At 48.4% G+C, this 18369-nt stretch overlaps 1 protein-coding gene across 1 annotated transcript in view; it reads left to right on the top strand.

Annotated features, from left to right (window-relative positions):
- Window positions 1–18369, top strand: part of LOC129708874 (transcription factor SOX-13-like) — a 116960-nt gene that overhangs the window by 70831 nt on the left and 27760 nt on the right.

Here is an 18369-nt window from a genome sequence, read left to right as displayed (position 1 = left end):
TTACAGCGCCAGAGACGCATGTTCGATCCTGACTACGGTCGCTGTCTGTACGGAGTATGTACATTCTCCCCGTGACCTGCGTGGGTTTTCTCCAGGATCTCAGGATTCTGCACACACTAGGTTAATTGGCTTGGTGTAAATGTAACTTGCTGGTAGCTGGTCGGTGTGGGCTGAAGGGCCTGTTTCTGCACTGTGTCTCTGAAACTGATTTATAACTTATGAAGCAAAATTGGAAGCATGATATGGATGCAAGTGGAAGTCCGCGAACACTCTCTTATCAAGAACTATCACGGGTCAGTTAGTTTAATTTAAGTATACAGCGCGGAAACAGGCCCCTCGGCCCAGCGAGCTCGCCACCGACCAGCGATCCCTGCATATTAACACTACCCTACACACACTGGGGACATGTTTTACATTTACCAAGCCAATTTACGCCTTGGGAGTGTGGGAGGAAACGGGAGATCTTAGAGAAAACCCACATAGGTCACGGGGAGAACGTACAAACTCCATACAGACAGCACCCGTTGCCGGGATCGAACCCGGGTCTCCGGCGCTGTGAGGCAGCGACACTACCACTACACCACCGTGCCGCCCACGAAGTGCTTGCTCTTAATATCAAATAAGGTTACAGAAAAGCCCAATGAATTGTAGATTTCTTGATTCAACGTGGTACAAACCCTTCCATATATAACCATATAACAATTACAGCACGGAAACAGGCCATCTCGGCCCTTCTAGTCTGTGCCGAACACTTATTCTCCCCTAGTCCCATCTACCTGCACTCAGACCATAACCCTTCATTCCTTTCCCGTCCATGTACCTATCCAATTTATTTTTAAATGATAAAATCGAACCTGCCTCCACCGCCACCACCAGTCCTAACATCGGCCAAGACCTTTCAGGCTAAGCTGATCACATGTTTATTTACAAATGTGTGATGCAGCAGTGGGCTGGAATGCTCGGCAGCCTATAAAATCCATCACTAATGCAATAATGACGCCATTCCAGAAATAAGCACGAGTTCTGCGTATTATTTTCAGTGTTTCCGATGAGGTCTTGAGAGGTAAAGACAACAGGAAACAAGCGATCTGAACAGAAATCGGCCCCGATTATCAAACGTCCTTGCCTCGTGCATGATAGTTATCACTGGTAGGTTCAAACAAGCCGTCTAAAAACTGCGAAGGGGTTCAACTCCTAACGATGCTTCCAATTCAGTCGCTGGGGTGCGGTCAGAGGAAACTGGACTGCGTTTCAACCCAGAGTCCTGGTCGGGCAGCATGGAAACAGGCCCTTCGGCCCGTCGAAGAGCGAGCGCCACGGTGGCGCGGCGGTAGAGTTGCCGGACACCAGGGTTCGATCCCGACCACGGGCGCTTGTCTGTGCGGAGTTTGTACGCTTTCCCCCCCCGTGACCCGCGTATGTTTCCTCCCGAGATCTTCGCCACTCACTCCCACTCTCTCCATAGACGTGCAGGTTTGTAGGGTCGGTGGGCCTGTTCCCGATGTTGTATGACTCTGCGACTCTTTTAAAAACAGCCAACGCAAGCAAGCAGGTCGGCGAAAAATTTGCGGCCATTTTGGGACAATCCAGCGGCGACCAGGAAAAGGTACGTCTCTTTGGGCGACTACTCACGGCCATGCAGGCGTCACCCCGCGACCGTGTCGACTGTATGGTCGTGAGTAGTCGCCCAAAGAGACGTACCTTTTCCTGGTCGCCGCTGGATTGTCCCAAAATGGTCAACATTTGGAAAAAATTTCGTCGGCCTGCTTGCGGCTTTAACGGCAAGTCGCCGAAAAAAATCGCGTCAGACGCAAATGCAAAGATTCCAGCTCCTCGTCTGGAATATTCAGTCAATGTTTCTTTCCGTTGAGCCTTTCGTCAAGAGTATATCGAGAGGAACAACACCTCAAGTTTCGCGTGGGCGCTTACAACCCCGCGATTTCTCTAACTTCAAGTAACCCGTGCTTTCCCCTCTCTCTCTCCATCCCTCCCCCATCCAAGTTCGTTCTCCAGCTGATTTCATTGTCCCCCTTGTCCTCGCCTTCCACCCGATCAGCCGTCACATACAACAGATAATCCTCCGACATTTTCGCCTCCTCCAACGGGATCCCACCACTGGCCACGTCTTCCCATCTCCTCCCCTTTCGGCTTTCCGCAGAGACCGTTCCCTCCGTAACTCCATGGTCAATTTGTCCCTTCCCACCAAAAACCACCCCCTTCCCCCTGGTACTTTCCCAGGCAACCGCAGGAACTGCTACACGTGTCGCTTTACCTCCCCCCTTGACTCCATCCAAGGACCCAAGCAGTCTTTCCAGGCGAGGCAGAGGTTTACCTGCACCTCCTCCAACCTCATCTATTGCATCCGCTGCTCCAGGTGGCAACTGCTCTACATCGGTGAGACCAAGCGCAGGCTTGGCGATCACTTCGCCCAACACCTCAGCACAGTTTGCATTAACCAACCTGATCTCCTGGTGGCTCAGCACTTCAACTCCCCCTCCCATTCCGAATCCGACCTTTCTGTCCTGAGCCTCCTCCATGGGCAGAGTGAGTCCCACCGCAAATTTGAGGAGCAGCACCTCATATTTTGCTTGGGTAGTTTACACCCCAGCGGTATGAACATTGACTTCTCCAATTTCAGGTAGTCCTTGCTTTCTCCCTCCTTCCCCTCCCCTTCCCAGCTCTCCCACAAGCCGACTGTCTCCGCCTCTTCCTTTCTTTTTCCCGCCCCCCCCCCACCCCCCCACATCAGTCTGAAGAAGTGTCTCAACCCGAAACGCCACCCATTCCTTCTTGCAAGAGATGCTGCCTGTGCCACGGAGTTACTCCAGCATTTTGTGTTTATCTTCTGTCTATAATATGCAGCGCTAAAGGAACAACATAATTGTTACTCACAATGACATAAGGGGGCTGTAAACACAATATACATAGTTAATGTTATAGTAAACAGAAAAAATCTATAAATAACCTCCGTGGAATAATAGCCCAAACAGTTTGGTGCAACCAGATACAGTCCGTGATTCATAGTTGATATTAGTGTTGTGCAGTCATGGAGTCTCACAGAGAGGAAACAGGCCCCCCTGCCCAACTTGCCAACATCGGCCAACATGTACCAACCTCCACTAGTCCCACCTGTCTGCATTTGGCCCAGGTCCATCTAAACCTGTCCTATGCGTGTATATCCGTCTAGTACATGAATTGTTTGGAAAGTATACACCTTGTGGAGAATCTAGCTCTCTGGGACTGATGAAGGGTCCCGACCCGAAACGTCGCCCATTCCTTCGCCCCAGAGATGCTGCCTCACCCGCTGAGTTACTTCGGCATTTTTGTGTCTACCTTAGCTCTATGAGAGTTGATTGTGTCCCCGGAGATACAGCCGCAGAAGGTGATAGACAACGGGTGCAGGAGTAGGCCATTCGGCCCTTCGAGCCAGCGAGATTATACATAATCAGTGTAGGTGTTTGGAGAGAAGGAATGGCCCTCAAGTCTGGGTTGTCGCTGTTCCAGTATCGTCCGGTAATCGGAATTGTTGAGGAGAGGAAAGAGTCGAGAGCTTGCTGAAACAAAATGTCACCTTCATTGTCGTGCGTCAGTAAGGGGGAAGATCGCCACCGCAAGCTTTGTACCGATATCTTTGCGCCATAGTCTTGGTTTAAAAAAAAAATTCATACATTTTCCTTCCACTCAATCTCGGAGATTATCTCACAGATTGAGTTTGTTTTTTGTTTTTGTTCGTTTCGGTGCATTTTTCGCACCGCGTAACCCCACCCCCCCCCCCCCCCCCCCCCCCCCCCCCCCCCAACCCAAATGCCCAATGAGCTCTTTAGTGGCTCAGCTCGAGAGGGAGTTCTCTCATTCGCGTTTGGGCTGCACCATGAAGAAACTACGGTACTACGCCATCAGGTAAATTGGATTTTAATTCGAAACGATTGTGAGTCTGAAATGGAGCCTTGTACAGCTAGGCCGAAGGGTTTTCTCTTGTCCGAACTCATGGGCATAAGTGATAGGAGCGGAATTAGGCCATTCGGCCCATCAGGTCTTCTTCAATCATGGCTGATCTATCCCTCTCTACCCCATTCTCCTGCCTTCCTCCCGTAACCCCTGACGTCCGTACTAATCAAGAATCTGTCGACCTCTGCCGTAAAAATATCCACCGACTTGGCCTCCACAGCTGCCTGTGCCAATGAATTCCACAGATTCACCTCCCTCTGACTAATGTGGCTCAGTGTGGCGCAGCAGTAGAGTTGCCGCTGCACAGCGCCAGAGACCCGGGTTCGATCCTGACTACGGGTGCTTGTCTGTACGGAGTTCGCACGTTCTCACTTTGGCCGCGCGGGTTTTCTCCGGGTGCTCCGGGTTCCTCCCACACTCCAAAGGCGTGCGGGTTTGCAAGTTAATTGGCTTCGGTAAAAATTGTAAATTGCCCCTTGTGTGTGTGGGGGATAGTGTTAGTGTGCAGGGATCGCTGGTCGGCGCGGACTCGGTGGGCCGAAGGGCCTGTTTCCACGCTGTATCTCTGAAGCGTAAAGTCTAAAGAAGAAGAACTGGGCATGTACCTCGATGATCAAGCAGGGTGATGGTTGCAATCTGTGTGGAAGTTTTATTCAAATGCTTATATGAGATTGTTAAGGAAACTGCATCTTCCGGGTCTGGTGTCTAAATTCCTGAAGGGTTCTATTTTATTTCCTTGGGTAGATGGAAAAATGCTTCACAAAATTGGTATAATTGTAAAAAATTGTCCCTGGCGTGGGTTAGCATTAGTGTGCGGGGATCACTAGTCAGTGTGGACTCGGTGGGCCGAAGGGCCTGTTTCCGCGCTGTATCTCTAATCTAAAAAAAATTTGATGACATTGAATGTAACTTTATGGGTGCATTATTCGAGGAATCTTTTCAAAGCAGATCTTTGCTAAATAAATTAAATGATCAAACGTTGCAATACTACGAGAAAGATGCGGAGAAACATGAACCAAAGGAATTCTTGCGAATGAAACGCAACTAAACCAAAGGAATAGTTAGATCTCAAGCCGGGTGTTGAGCAGCCAGGTCGTTGCCTCTGTTGGCGTCAATGTCTGCCAGGCCCTGACACAGCTCCATTTGGTGGGTGGTAGAGCGGGCACCTCTGGGGCGAAGGAATGGGCGACGTTTCGGGTCGGGACCCTTCAACAGACCCATAGAGCGGGCACCCAGAGATGACATGGTTTGTCTGTCTGTTGTCCTGCTCCACATTCACAGGCTGGGCTCTGGCGGAGGGAGCCCCCATCTCCACACGCTGGCATTGAAACGCCCAACTCCAGTACCAAGTCTGTTGAGCTTCACCCATGCTCCTCTGCGGAGACTGTGGGAGACAGATTATGTTTGCATTCACTTAAAAAGAGACAAAGTGTTGGAGTAACTCTGCAGGTCAGGCAGCATCTCGGGATGCTGTGTATAGGTGACATATCGGATCAAGACCCTTCTCCCGATATTTATTTCCTTAGGAATTGATGCAAAAAGTTGCCTGGATACTTCAAAGCAATGCATTGTGTAGGAAAGAACTGCAGATGCTGATTTAAATCGAAGGTAGACAAAGAATGCTGGAGTAACTCAGGCAGTATCTCTGGAGAGAAGGAACGGGTGACGTTTTGGGTCGAGACCCTTCTTGCATTGTCTAAATGGTTCTTTTCATAAGTGATAGGAGCAGAATTAGGCCATTCGGCCCATCGAGCCCACTCCACCATTCAATCATGGCTGATCTATCTCTCCCTCCTATCCCCATTGTCCAACCTTCTCCCCATAACCCCCGACACCCGTACCAACCAGCAATCGTTCTCCGAAAGATTGCTTTGTTATTTTAGGAACTGTGTTATCTCTGCAATGTGGCCACAGTGAGGTGCAAAGTAAATCCTGTTTTATGCAGCTCTAGCTGCAGAGAACTGCACACAATTCTAATCATTGCTCCTCCTAACAATACAAACCAGAGAGGAATTCAAACCAGTTGCAAATACACTTGGACTGGAACAAACGTCAGTATTACATGACAATAGGGATCTTATAGAAAAATCTAAAATTCTTAAAGGATTGGACAGGCTAGATTGATGCAGGAAAAATGTTCCTGGTGTTAGCGGAGTCCAGAACCAGGGGTCACAGTTTAAGAATAATGGGGTAGGAATGAGATGAGGAAAAACGTTTTCACACAGAGAGCTGTGAGTCTGTGGAATTCTCTGCCACAGAAGGCAGTGGAGGCCGGTTCTCTGGATACTTTCAAGAGAGAGCTAGATAGGGCTCTTAAAGATAGCGGAGTCAGGGGATATGGGGAGAAGGCAGGAACGGGGTACTGATTGTGGATGATCAGCCATGATCACATTGAATGGCGGTGCTGGCTCGAAGGGCCGAATGGCCTACTCCTGCGTCTATTGTCTATTGGAGGCCAATTCACTGGATGTTTTCAAGAGAGAGTAAGATATAGTTCTTAGGGCTAAAGGAATCAAGGGATATGGGGAGAAAGCAGGATCGGGGTACTGATTTTAGATGATCAGCCAGGATCATATTGAGTGGCGGTGCTGGCTCGAAGGGCTGAATGGCCTACTCCTGCATCTATTTTTCTATGTTCTAAACCAGGAAATGCAAGAGATACTCAGCAAGCCAGGCAGCAACTGGGGAAAGAACGTGATTGCATTTCAGTTCAGGACCATTCAGGTGCAGTGGTAGAGTTGCTGCCTTACAGCGCTTGCAGCGCCAGAGATCCGGGTTTGATCTCGACTACGGGTGCCGTCTCTACGGAGTTTGTGCGTTCTCCCCGTGCGTTTTTGCCTCCGTGATCTCTGGTTTCCCCCCACACGTGCAGGTTTGTAGGCTGATTGTCTTGGTATAAATGTAAAGTGTCCCCACTGTATGTAGGATGGCGTGAATACAATAGACAATAGGTGCAGGAGTAGGCCATTCAGCCCTTTGAGCCAGCACTGCCATTCAATTGGATCATGGCTGATCATCCCCAATCAGTACCCCCCTGTTCCTGCCTTCTCCCCCATATCCCCTGACTCCACTATCTTCTAGAGCCCTCTCTAGCTCTCTCTTGAAAGTATCCAGAGAACCGGCCTCCACCGCCCTCTGATGTTTCAGGTCACCGAACAAGTCGCGGCGTGACGACGTATTGACGTGCCGAGTTCCCCTCGCGTGTCGCAACTTTTTTTTGTCCCCGCTGGATTTTGAAATGGCCAAAGTCTTTCGGCGACCCTGGTACGTCAGCCAATGACACCGGCAGTTGCCGAAAAAAATCACCAGGTGGGACAGGCCCTTTACTCCAGCACTTTGTGTCTGTTCTCAGAATGGGATGGCGTTGACTGCCGATAGTGTGATGATGACATCTGGTGGAGATAAAGCACGGAACAGCTGGATACACACAAAGACTTTTGATGTCAATAAATCTAGACCCAAGAGAGTTAACCTGCCATATGTACTGGCAGCTGAAGAATGATTTTTGTTTTAATTTGCAGTGGCTAAACACCCCTTAAACACAATGCACACAGATAGTGGACAACTGGACCATCCTACCACAACTAGAGAGCAGTCCTGAACTACTATCTACCAAAGATACACGCTAGAATTTAGAAGATTGAGGGGGGATCTTATAGAAACATACAAAATTCTTAAGGGGTTGGACAGGCTAGATGCAGGAAGATTGTTCCCGATGTTGGGGAAGTCCAGAACTAGGGGTCACAGTTTAAGGATAAGAGGGAAGTCTTTTAGGACCGAGATGAGAATATCATTTTTCACACAGATAGTGGTGAATCTGTGGAATTCTCTGCCACAGAAGGTAGTTGTGGCCAGTTCATTGGCTATATTTAAGAGGGAGTTAGATGTGGCCCTTGTGGCTAAAGGAATCAGGGGGTATGGAGAGAAGGCAGGTACAGGATACTGAGTTGGATGATCAGCCATGATCATATTGAATGGCGGTGCAGGCTCGAAGGGCCGAATGGCCTACTCCTGCACCTATTTTCTATGTTTCTATGTAAAAATCCCATGGCGAGCAAGATAGATCACTCGACGAAAAAGATGTTGTACGGTCATGGGCAGATTCATGGGTAATTTTCGGCCTCCATTTCCGTAACCGGCTTCCGTCTCCGCACCAAAGATCCCGTAGCGGGGCAAAGATTCTAGTGCGGAGACGGAAGCCGGTTACGGAAACATCCTCGTAAAAATAAAAGTTCTTTGGTAAAAATCTTCTCCTCATTTTCAGAATTATAATTTATTGACACAAACTGTTCCCCTGCAACGTTGATTACACTGCGGGTCGGGTCAGGTCGGGTTGGGTTACTGAAATGGATGAAAAAAAGGCCCACGTTCTACTCCGTTGCGTACTACACGTCAGCCCATTGCATTTAGAAGGAGTGGTCTATCTTGCTCCGCTATAGGTTCTTTGAAATCTACCTCACTGCTGACCCTCGAACTATCTTTGAACAGACTTTATGTACAGACTTATGGTACACATTCGCTTATCAAATATCTCTAGATGCTAATCAGCTCAATGGTCCCATTCCTTCTCTCCAGAGACGCTGCCTGTCCCGCTGAGTTACTCCAGCATTTTGTGTCTGTCCTCGATTGCGATCATGCATTGACTTCCCGCTGGCTGGTTAGCACGCCACAAAATCTTTTCGCTGTACCTCGGTGCACGTGACAATAAACTAAACTGAAAATACCTGTGAGTTAAAAAAAGTTCAATAAACTAATGACTGTATCACTGGTGTGAATCCAAGCCCTTTGTGCTACCTAAGATAATCTATAGATGTTCATAGTGTCGTCTGAGGTTGGATTGTGGACAGTTTAGTTTAGAGATAAAGCATCGAAGCAGGCCATTCGGCCCATCATTGATCACCCGTCCACGCTAGTTCTATGTTAACCAGTGGATAATTTTTGTATCCACTCCCTGCACAATTTTTAGAAGCTAATTCCCATCAAGTCTACTCCGACATTCAATCATGGCTGATCCATCTCTCCCTGCAAACCCCATTCTCCTGCCTTCTCCCCCTAACCTCTGACACCCGCACTAATCAAGAATCTATCTATCTCCGCCTTAAAAATATCCACTGACTTGACCTCGACAGCCAATTCTGTGGCAAAGAATTCCACAGATTCACCACCCTCTGACTAGTGAGATTTCTCCTCATCCCATTCCAAAAAGAACGTCCTTCAACTCTGAGTCCGTGACCTCTAGTCCTAGACTCTCCCACCGAGCCGGCAGTGTCCGTCCGGCGCAGTCCATCCGGATAACGGTTTTTACGGTGGACGTTGATTGTCGCGTGTACCGAGGCACGGTGAAAAGCTTCTGTCGCCACGGAGAAAACCCCACGCAGGTCGCGGTGGGAGAACCCGTGGTCGGGATCGAACCCGGGTCTCCGGCACTGCATTCGCTGTAAGGCTACCACTGTAAGTCTACTGCTGCGCCACCGTGACCCGAAACGTCACCCGTTCCTTCTCTCCAGAGACGCTGCCTCTCCCGCTGAGTTTACTCCAGCTTTTTTGTGTCTACGGTGTATACCGACCCGACCACGGATGAACACGGAGGGGAGGCTGGCTGGACTATGGTGCCATCCTCACCTTGGTGCCATTTATGTTATGTTGTGTCGTGGACTTTCTGTGTTTGTGCTTTCTTTTTGTTTAATTCAATTTCAATTTTATTTTTTAATATGTTTATTATTTATTTATTTATGATTTTTTTTTTTTTTTTTTATGATACTGCCTGTAAGGGAAATTCATTTCGTTGTCTCAAATTGAGACAATGACAATAAATTTGAATACAATGCAATCCAATACAATACAAAAACCAGTTCCTTCCGACAATCCAGATTTTGTTTTTGTTTTTTTTTGTTCCCCCCTCATTAGTTAAACTAGTGTCAAAGCTAGTTAATTGAGAACGTCTTCTGCCAAAAGGTTAGATACTTGCCCCTTCGCGAAGGGCCTTCAGGGTATTGATGAGCGTGGAGAACAGACCCACTCTCTCAGCGAATTCTTCAGGCCATCTTTCCTTGCGTCTCCGACAATGCCGGATTGTCCGGGCTGTTGAATGGAAGCATTGGGAATGAGAGAGGCCCCATTGTACTTCCTGGCCAAATTCCCCTCTCCTTCTCTTTGTTTGTTTTGTTCCGGGCCACACAAAGGCTTGATAGCATATTGTCAACTCTGAGCTTCCATTACAAAGCTCCAATGTTGGCCACCGCGACCGTATTATCTCTAATAGGCTCACCCAGTACCTTATTTCCCCAAGGTGCACAAAAAAGCTGGAGAAACTCAGCATCTATAGTGCTGCAGCAAGCAAGAATTTCATTATCCTATCTGGGACACATGACAATAAGGAAATAGGCAACGTTTCGGGCCGAAACCCTCGGGTTTCGGCCCGAAACGTCGCCTATTTCCTTCGCTCCATAGATCCTGCTGCACCCGCTGAGTTTCACCAGCATTTTTGTCTACCTTCGATTTTCCAGCATCTGCAGTTCCTTCTTAAACACCTTATTTCGCCAAGCAGGGGTCTCGGAAATTCTCTGGCCACAGCAAGGAAACAGGCCCTTCAGCCCACCTAGCCCATGCCGACCAAGGGTCTCGACCCGAAACGTCGCCCATTCCTCCGCTCCAGCGATGCTGCCTCACCCGCTGAGTTTCTCCAGCATTTTTTGTCTACCATCGATTTTTCCAGCATCTGCAGTTCCTTCTTAAAACACTTCTCGAATTATCCTCGATCGGACATTGCTGGCTTTACCTGCCACTAAACGTTATTCCCTTATCATGTATCTGTACACTGTAAATGTGTACATTCACCATACAATCAATGAAACTGTACAATTCATTGCATATACATTGTGTATTCAATGTATATACAATGAATACATTGTAATCATGTGTTGTCTTTCCGCTGACTGGTTAGCACGCAACAAAAGCTTTTCACTGTACCTCGGTACACGTGACAATAAACTAAACTGAAACCGGTCCAAGTTCCTGCCTCAACTACGTCCTGTGGAAATCACCCACCTCCTAACTGTGTGAAAAAGTTGCCCCTCGGGTTCCTATTAAATCTATCCCATCTCACCGTAAACTGAAGACCTCTGGTTCTTTTGTCTCTTGTGTTTACACTTCAAACTTGGAGTTGTTTTCTCTGGAACGTCGGGGGGTTTAGGGCAGACCTGAAAGTGGTTTTTCAACCTTGAGTAACTCAGCGGGCCAGGCAGTATCTCTGGGTAGAACGAATGGGGTGAGACCCACCTCGACGCAAAACGTCACCCATTCCTTCTCTCCAGAGATGCTGCCTGCCTGCCCCCCGCTGAGTTACTCAGGATTGAAAAACCACTTTCAGGTCTGCCTTAAACCCCCGACGTTCCAGAGTTACTCCAGCTTTTTGCGTCTATCTTCGATTTAAACCAGCATCTGCAGTTCTTTCTTGTATAAATCACGAGAGGCATAAATAGCGTTGCCATTCGGAAGCTTTTTACCCTCAGGGTGAAAATGTCAAAGGTCAGAGGGCATTGCTTTACGGTGAAGAGGGGGGTCAACGTTTACAGGAGCTGTGAGGGGGGGGGGGGGAGAGATTACTTCCACGGAGGATGTGGGGGGGGGGGGGGGGGGGCCTGGAACGCATTGCCAGGGGTGGTGGGGGAGGCAGATACGACAGTGGCCTTTAAGAGGCTTTTAGATTCCTCCTAATAGACAAACGAGCCCAATTCTTAATGAGTTGGTCACCATTTAATGAGTTCATGGAATCGTGCGGTGTCATAGTATCATGAAAATTAAACGTTTCTGGGATGGTTGAAAGACGATTTAGAATATAAAAAAACTCATCTCCTTGTGGCGATTGAATAAACTCCCTCCTGCCCACCCCTCTTCACTCATTCTTTTTTTTTCCCACTGTTTTCTTTATCTGTTCTTCACTCACCCTCACTAGTCTATCCTTCACTTTCTATACATCTCTTTCTCCTTTTTCTCTTCTTACTTTTCTCTTTAAAAAAAAAAGGAAGTTGCACAGAGAATGTATTATATATTAACATAATTTTTGTACCGCCGTATTGTACTTCTAATAAATAAATCTTAAAATTTAAATTTAAAAAAAAGAAAAAAAAAAGAGGCTTTTAGATGGGCTCAAGGATATGCTGGGAATGGAGGGATATGGATCACGTGCAGGCAGATAAGCTCATTAGTGATAGGATCAGGATTAGGCCATTCGGCCCATCGTGTCTACTCCGCCATTCAATCATGGCTGATCTATCTCTCCCTCCTAAGCCCATTCTCCTGCCTTCTCCCCATAACTCCTGACATCCGCTCTAATCAAGAATCTATCTATCTCTGCCTTAAAAATATCGATTGACTTGGCCTCCACAGCCTTCTGTGGCAAAGGATTCCACAGATTCACCACCCTCTGACTAAAGTACTTGATTATTAGTACTTTATGGGTTATAGGGAGAAGGCAGGAGAATGGGGTTAGGAGGGAGAGATAGATCAGCCATGATTGAATGGCGGAGTAGACTTGATGGGCCAAATGGCCTCATTCTACACCTATTACTTATGAGCTTGTGACCTAAAGAAACCTCCTCATCTCCTACCTAAAGGAACATCCTTTAATTCTGAGGCTGTGCCCTCTGGTCCTAGACTCTGCCACTAGTGGAAACATCCTCTCCACATCCACTCTATCCAGGCCTTTCACTATTTGTTTAATGAGAATACGATCAGTTGAAGTTGGTATCATGCTCGGTACAGACATAGTGGGCCGAAGGGTCTTTCCCCTGTGCTGTACAGTTGTTTATTCTTGTCCGTCAGACTGTCCCAACACCAAGCCTTGACTCTACGCCCCAACTTTCTCCATGTGAGTTACACCCGCTGCCTGACCCGCTGAGTTACTCCAGCACTTTGTACCTGTCTTCAGTGTAAACCAACAGCTGCAGTTCCTTCCCGCCCTGCCCAATTTTAAAGCATGGGCCCGCAATATACAGGTTTCACATTCCTCAAAACTGTTTGTGCGCAAGATCCATGTCATGTGGGTAACCACAGCTGCCATTCTGCGGCCACATTCAGAGCAACCAGGGAACTGTTCCGCTGCCTCTGGGATTGTAGTGAGAATCACCAGAGACTGCACTCGAGTCTGTGGAGGGTGTCCCAGTATCACTCCTGTCTACAACATGAACCTGTGCATGTGACACACACACACACACACACACACACACACACACTCACACACACACACACACACACACTCACACACACACTCACTCACTCACACACACACACACATGTACGCTCACTCACACACTCACACGTACACACACTCGTACACACACACACACACTCACTCACACACACACACACACACACACACACACACACACACATACACACTCACACACACACACTCTGTCTCTCAATTCAATTTTCAATTTGAAAAACTTTAATGGCATGATAAAATACATTGTTTATTGCCAAAGTATAAAACATAACATACATATTTAAAATGCATAAATATAAATACAAGTCTCTGTCTCTCTGCCTGCCTGCCTGTCTCTCTCTGTCTGTGTCTCTCTGTCTCTCTCTGTCTGTCTGTGTCTCTCTGTCTGTCTCTCTCTCTCTCTCTCTCTCTCTCTGTCTGTCTGTCTCTCTCTCTCTCTCTGTGTCTCTCTGTCTCTCTCTCTCTCTCTCTCTGTCTCTCTCTCTCTCTCTCTCTCTCTGTCTCTCTCTCTCTCTCTCTCTGTGTCTCTCTCTCTCTTGCCCGCCCTCGCCCTCGCTCGATAATGGGATAGGATGCAAACGTGGGACAAGATGGAACCAATGTGAATGGGTGGTCGGCATGGACCCGGTGGGCTGAAGGGCCTGTATCCATGCTGTATCTTTCAATCAATTAATCAATCAATGATTGTGTTGTACCGCAAGTCTGACATTCACAAGAATAATAGCTTTTGTATTTCACAATTAAATGTACTTAAATACATCAAAGCTCAACATGGAATCGACGAGGAACCTTGTTTGGCCTCTAGGGGGGTATTTATGGGGGTAAAAAGTGGGTGAAGAGGTTGTAAGATTTTGGAGAAACAGCTTTAGGGAGGAATTTCGTAAAGCAAGACAGATAGCTACTTGATTAGTACGGGTGTCGGGGTTTATGGGGAGAAGGCAGGAGAATGGGGTTTAGAGGGAGAGATAGATCAGCCGTGATTGAATGGCGGAGTAGACTTTAGTTCAGAGACACAGCGCTGAAACAGACCCTTCGGCCCATCGAGTCCGCACCGACCAACAATCTCCGCGCACTAACACTATCCTACACACACTAGGGAGAGTTTACATTTGTGCCAAGACACCTGCACGTATTTGGAATGTGGAAGGTACAAATGCCCGACCGACGTGGAATCCCTTGAAGGGTTGGTATCGACCATGGAACATTGACCAGTACAGATCCAGGTACAAAATGCTGGAGTAACACAGTGGGCCAGGCAGCATCTCTGAGTTACTCCAGCACTTTGTGCCTTGTGTTGTTACCCAGCACCTGCAGTTCCTTGTGCAGGAAGGAACTGCAGGTGCTGGTTTAAACCGAAGATAGACACAAAATGCTGGATTATGCTCAGCGGGACCGGCGGCATCTCTGGAGAGAAGGAATGGGTGAAGTTTCGGTTCGAGACCCTTCTTCAGACTGATATCGGGGGAGAGGGAGATAAGGAAGTGTAAGGTGCGAAAATAGGTCAAAGGGAATGGAGATCAAGGAAAATCATTGTTAGCTGGGTAAAGGTAGCAACAATTCAATTGCCACTCCTATTCCCACACTGACCTTTCTGTCCTGGGCCTCCTCCATTGTCAGAGTGAGGCCAAGTGCAAATTGCAGGAACAATACCTCATATTTCGCTTGGGCAGCTTACACCCCAGTGTTGTGAAGGATGAGTTCTCTAACTTTAAGTAACCCCCTGCATCCCCCCTCTCTCTCCCTCCATCCCTCCCCCACACACGTCGTACCAGCTTCAAAGTCGTCTTGGTGAGTCTCATTGTCTGTAACTCATTCTCACCTAACGAACAGCGAACAAAGGCCTGGTCCTTTCTCGTCGTTACTTTTTTTGCGTATCTTTCATACACTTGTTCGCTATCTCTCCACATCGCCGTCTATACCTCACGTTTCCCTTTCCCCCGACTCTCAGTCTGAAGAAGGGTCTCGGCCCGAAACGTCACCCATTCCTTTCCTTTTGTCCAGAGATGCTGTCTGACCCCGCTGAGTTACTCCAGCTTTTTATAGAAACATAGCGAAATAGGTAGGCAAAAGTGCTGGAGAAACTCAGAGGGTGCGGCAACATCTATGGAGCGAAGGAAATAGGCAAAGTTTCGGCCCGAAACGTTGCCTATTTCATTCGCTCCATAGATGCTGCTGCACCCGCTGAGTTTCTCCAGCACTTTTGTCTACCTTCGATTTTCCAGCATCTGCAGTTCCTTCTCGAACATAGAAAAAGATAAGTGCAGGAGGAGGCCATTTGGCCCTTCGAGCCAGCACCGCCATTCATTATGATCATGGCTGATCATCCCCAATCAATCAATAACCCCGTGCCTGCCTTCTCCCCATATCCCTTGACTCCACTAGCCCCTAGAGCTCTATCTAACTCTCTCTTAAATCCATCCAGGGACTTGGCCTCCACTGCCCTCTAAGGCAGGGAATTCCATAAATTCGCAACTCTCTGGGTGAAATAAAAACGTCTCACCTCAGTCTTATATGGCCTCCCATTTATTCTAAGACTGTGGTCCCTGGTTCTGGACTCGCCCAACATTGGGAACATATTGTTTAAGAAGGAACTGCAGATGCTGGAAAATCAAAGGTACACAAAAATGCCGGAGAAACTCAGCGGGTGCAGCAGCATCTATGGAGCGAAGGAAATAGGCAACGTTTCGGGCCGAAACCCAAGGGTTTCGGCCCGAAACGTTGCCGATTTCCTTATTGTCATAACCCAGCGGGTGCAGCAGCATCTATGGAGCGAAGGAAATAGGCAACGTTTCGGGCCGAAACCCAAGGGTTCTTCAGACTTCCTGACTTCAGACTTCCTGCATCTAGCTTGTCCAGAAGATGGGCACAAAATGCTGGAGTAACTCAGCGGGACAGGCAGCATCTCTGGAGGGGAAAGATTGGCTGGACGTTGCAGGTCGAGACCCTTCTTAAGGCTGCCTTTGCAACACCCCTCTGGTCTCGTGCACAAAACGAGGGGCCATGGCAGCAGCTGAAGGGTTAACAGTCGCATGCAATTCTGTGCTTACTGTTGACTCACACACACGAGCTCAAATTAAAACTGGCATTAACCTGATCGCCGGATCAGGCCCAGCTTCAGTGGACAAAGAAACATGTTGAAAGGGAAACAAGATATGATGAAATGCAAACAGGAGGCTTTGGAAAGGGAAGGAAAGAGAGATAACCTATCATGAGAAAGGGAATGACGGGGCCCGGCTGTAGCCATTGTTCTCTTGTCACATTCTCCTTTTGTTTGATTCCTTTTGTCCGAAGTCCCATTGTTCCACTTCCTCCCCCTCCTGTTTTCCCATCTCCCTTTCCATTGCAAGGCACATTCTGAGGTTTCTGCGACTCCCTTTTGTCCACAGCCTCTCCTCTCACTGCCACGTTGCCCGTGAAAACTGTTTGACTTGCAGGTTGAATTATTTGAGTTAGTTTTGTTTGCTGTTGTGAATCGCCACGTATCCTCCTCTCTCCCTTTCTCTCTCTGTGTCTCTCTCTTTCTCTCTCTCTCTCTCGCCGGCTGCGTGCATCGTTTCGCCGCCCACGCGGAATTTTGCCGGAACGGGCGGGAGTCACATAGCGTCGGGGGCGGGCGCGGAAGGGAGGAGACCATTACTGTGTTGTGTGGGGGAGAGCAGAGAGGGGTTTGTTCACCCCCGGCAGAAGTCACTCCCGTGCTTCCCTCCAGGCGACAAACTCCATGAAGTCGCGGTGGCACGGTGGTATAGCTGCCGCTTCGCAGCGCCGGGGTCCCCGGTTCGATCCTGACTGCGGGCGCTGTCCGCACGGAGTTTGTACGCTCTCCCCGCGACCTGCGTGGGTTTTCTCCGGGCGCTCCGGTTTCCTCCCACACTCCAAATACCTGCAGGTTTGTAGGTTAATTGGCTTCAGTAAATTGTAGAATTGTCCCCAGTGTGTGGGATAGCGCTAGCGTACGGGGTGATCGCTGGTCAGCATGGACTTGGTGGGCCGAAGAGCCTGTTTCCACGCTGTATGTACAAAGTCTAAAGAGTTGAAGGCCAACCTGCAAACTTGTGCAAAGTGGTTTACTGTCTAAAAGACAAAAGTGCTGGAGTAACACAGCGGGTCAGGCAGCATGTCTGGGGGATAATAGATAGGTGACGTTTCGGGTGAGGTTTCTTGTTCCTCTAAAATGGTTTATTCTTTTATCTTTTGGTGTTTTTTCTTTTTGAAATGTATTCTACATAAAATGTAAAATCTTTCTCTTTCCGCAGATACCACCTGACCTGCTGAGTGTTTCCAGCAATTTTATCTGTTTTTCATTTCAGATTTTCAGCATCTGCAGTTTTTCAAATTTTGGCACAGAGTTTCAAATGTTTGAAAATGGCCCTCCTGATTACCGTAAGGTGTAATGGACTCCTTGAAGAATAGACACAGAGTGCTGGAGTAACTCAGCGGGTCAGGCAGCATCTCTGGAGAAAACGGATGGGTGATGTTTCACCATTATTCAGACTGGTTTAGTTTAGAGATATTGCGTGGGAACTGGCCCTTCGGCCCACCGGGTCCGCACCGACCATCGATCACCCGTTCACACTAGTTCTAAGTCATCCCACTTTCACACCAACTCCTTACACACCCAGGGGCAATTGACAGAGGGCCAATTAGCCCAAAAAACCCGCACGTCTTTGGGATGTGGGAGGAAACCGGAGCACCCGGAGAGGGGCGGTCGGGGTGGCGCAGCTGTAGAGTTGCTGCCTTACAGCGAATGCAGCGCCGGAGACCCGGGTTCGATCCTGACTACGGGTGCTGCCTGTACGGTGTTTGTACGTTCTCCCCGTGACCACGTGCCACGTTGCTCCGGCTGTTCCAATTTCCTCCCACACTCCAAAGACGCAAAGGTTTGTAGGTTAAACTGGCGTAAATTGGTGTAAATGTAAATTGTCCCCCGGTACGTGTAGGATAGTGCGTGTGTGCGGGGATCGCTGGTCGGCACGGACGCCGTGGGCTGAAGGGCCTGTTTCCCCACTGCATCTCCAAGCTAAGACACGGGGAAGGATAGAAAAGGAGAGGTAAAAGGAAGGGGAAAAAATCTGAAGAAGGGTCTCGACCCGAAACGTCACCCATTCCTTCGCTCCATCGATACTGCCTCACCCGCTGAGTTTCTCCAGCATTTGTGTCTACTTTTAATTGTTCCAGCATCTGCAGTTCCTTCT

This window comes from Leucoraja erinacea, chromosome 24 (assembly GCF_028641065.1).
Source record: "Leucoraja erinacea ecotype New England chromosome 24, Leri_hhj_1, whole genome shotgun sequence".
Taxonomy (NCBI): Eukaryota; Metazoa; Chordata; class Chondrichthyes; order Rajiformes; family Rajidae; genus Leucoraja; species Leucoraja erinaceus.
This window is presented reverse-complemented; position numbering and strand designations above follow the sequence as displayed.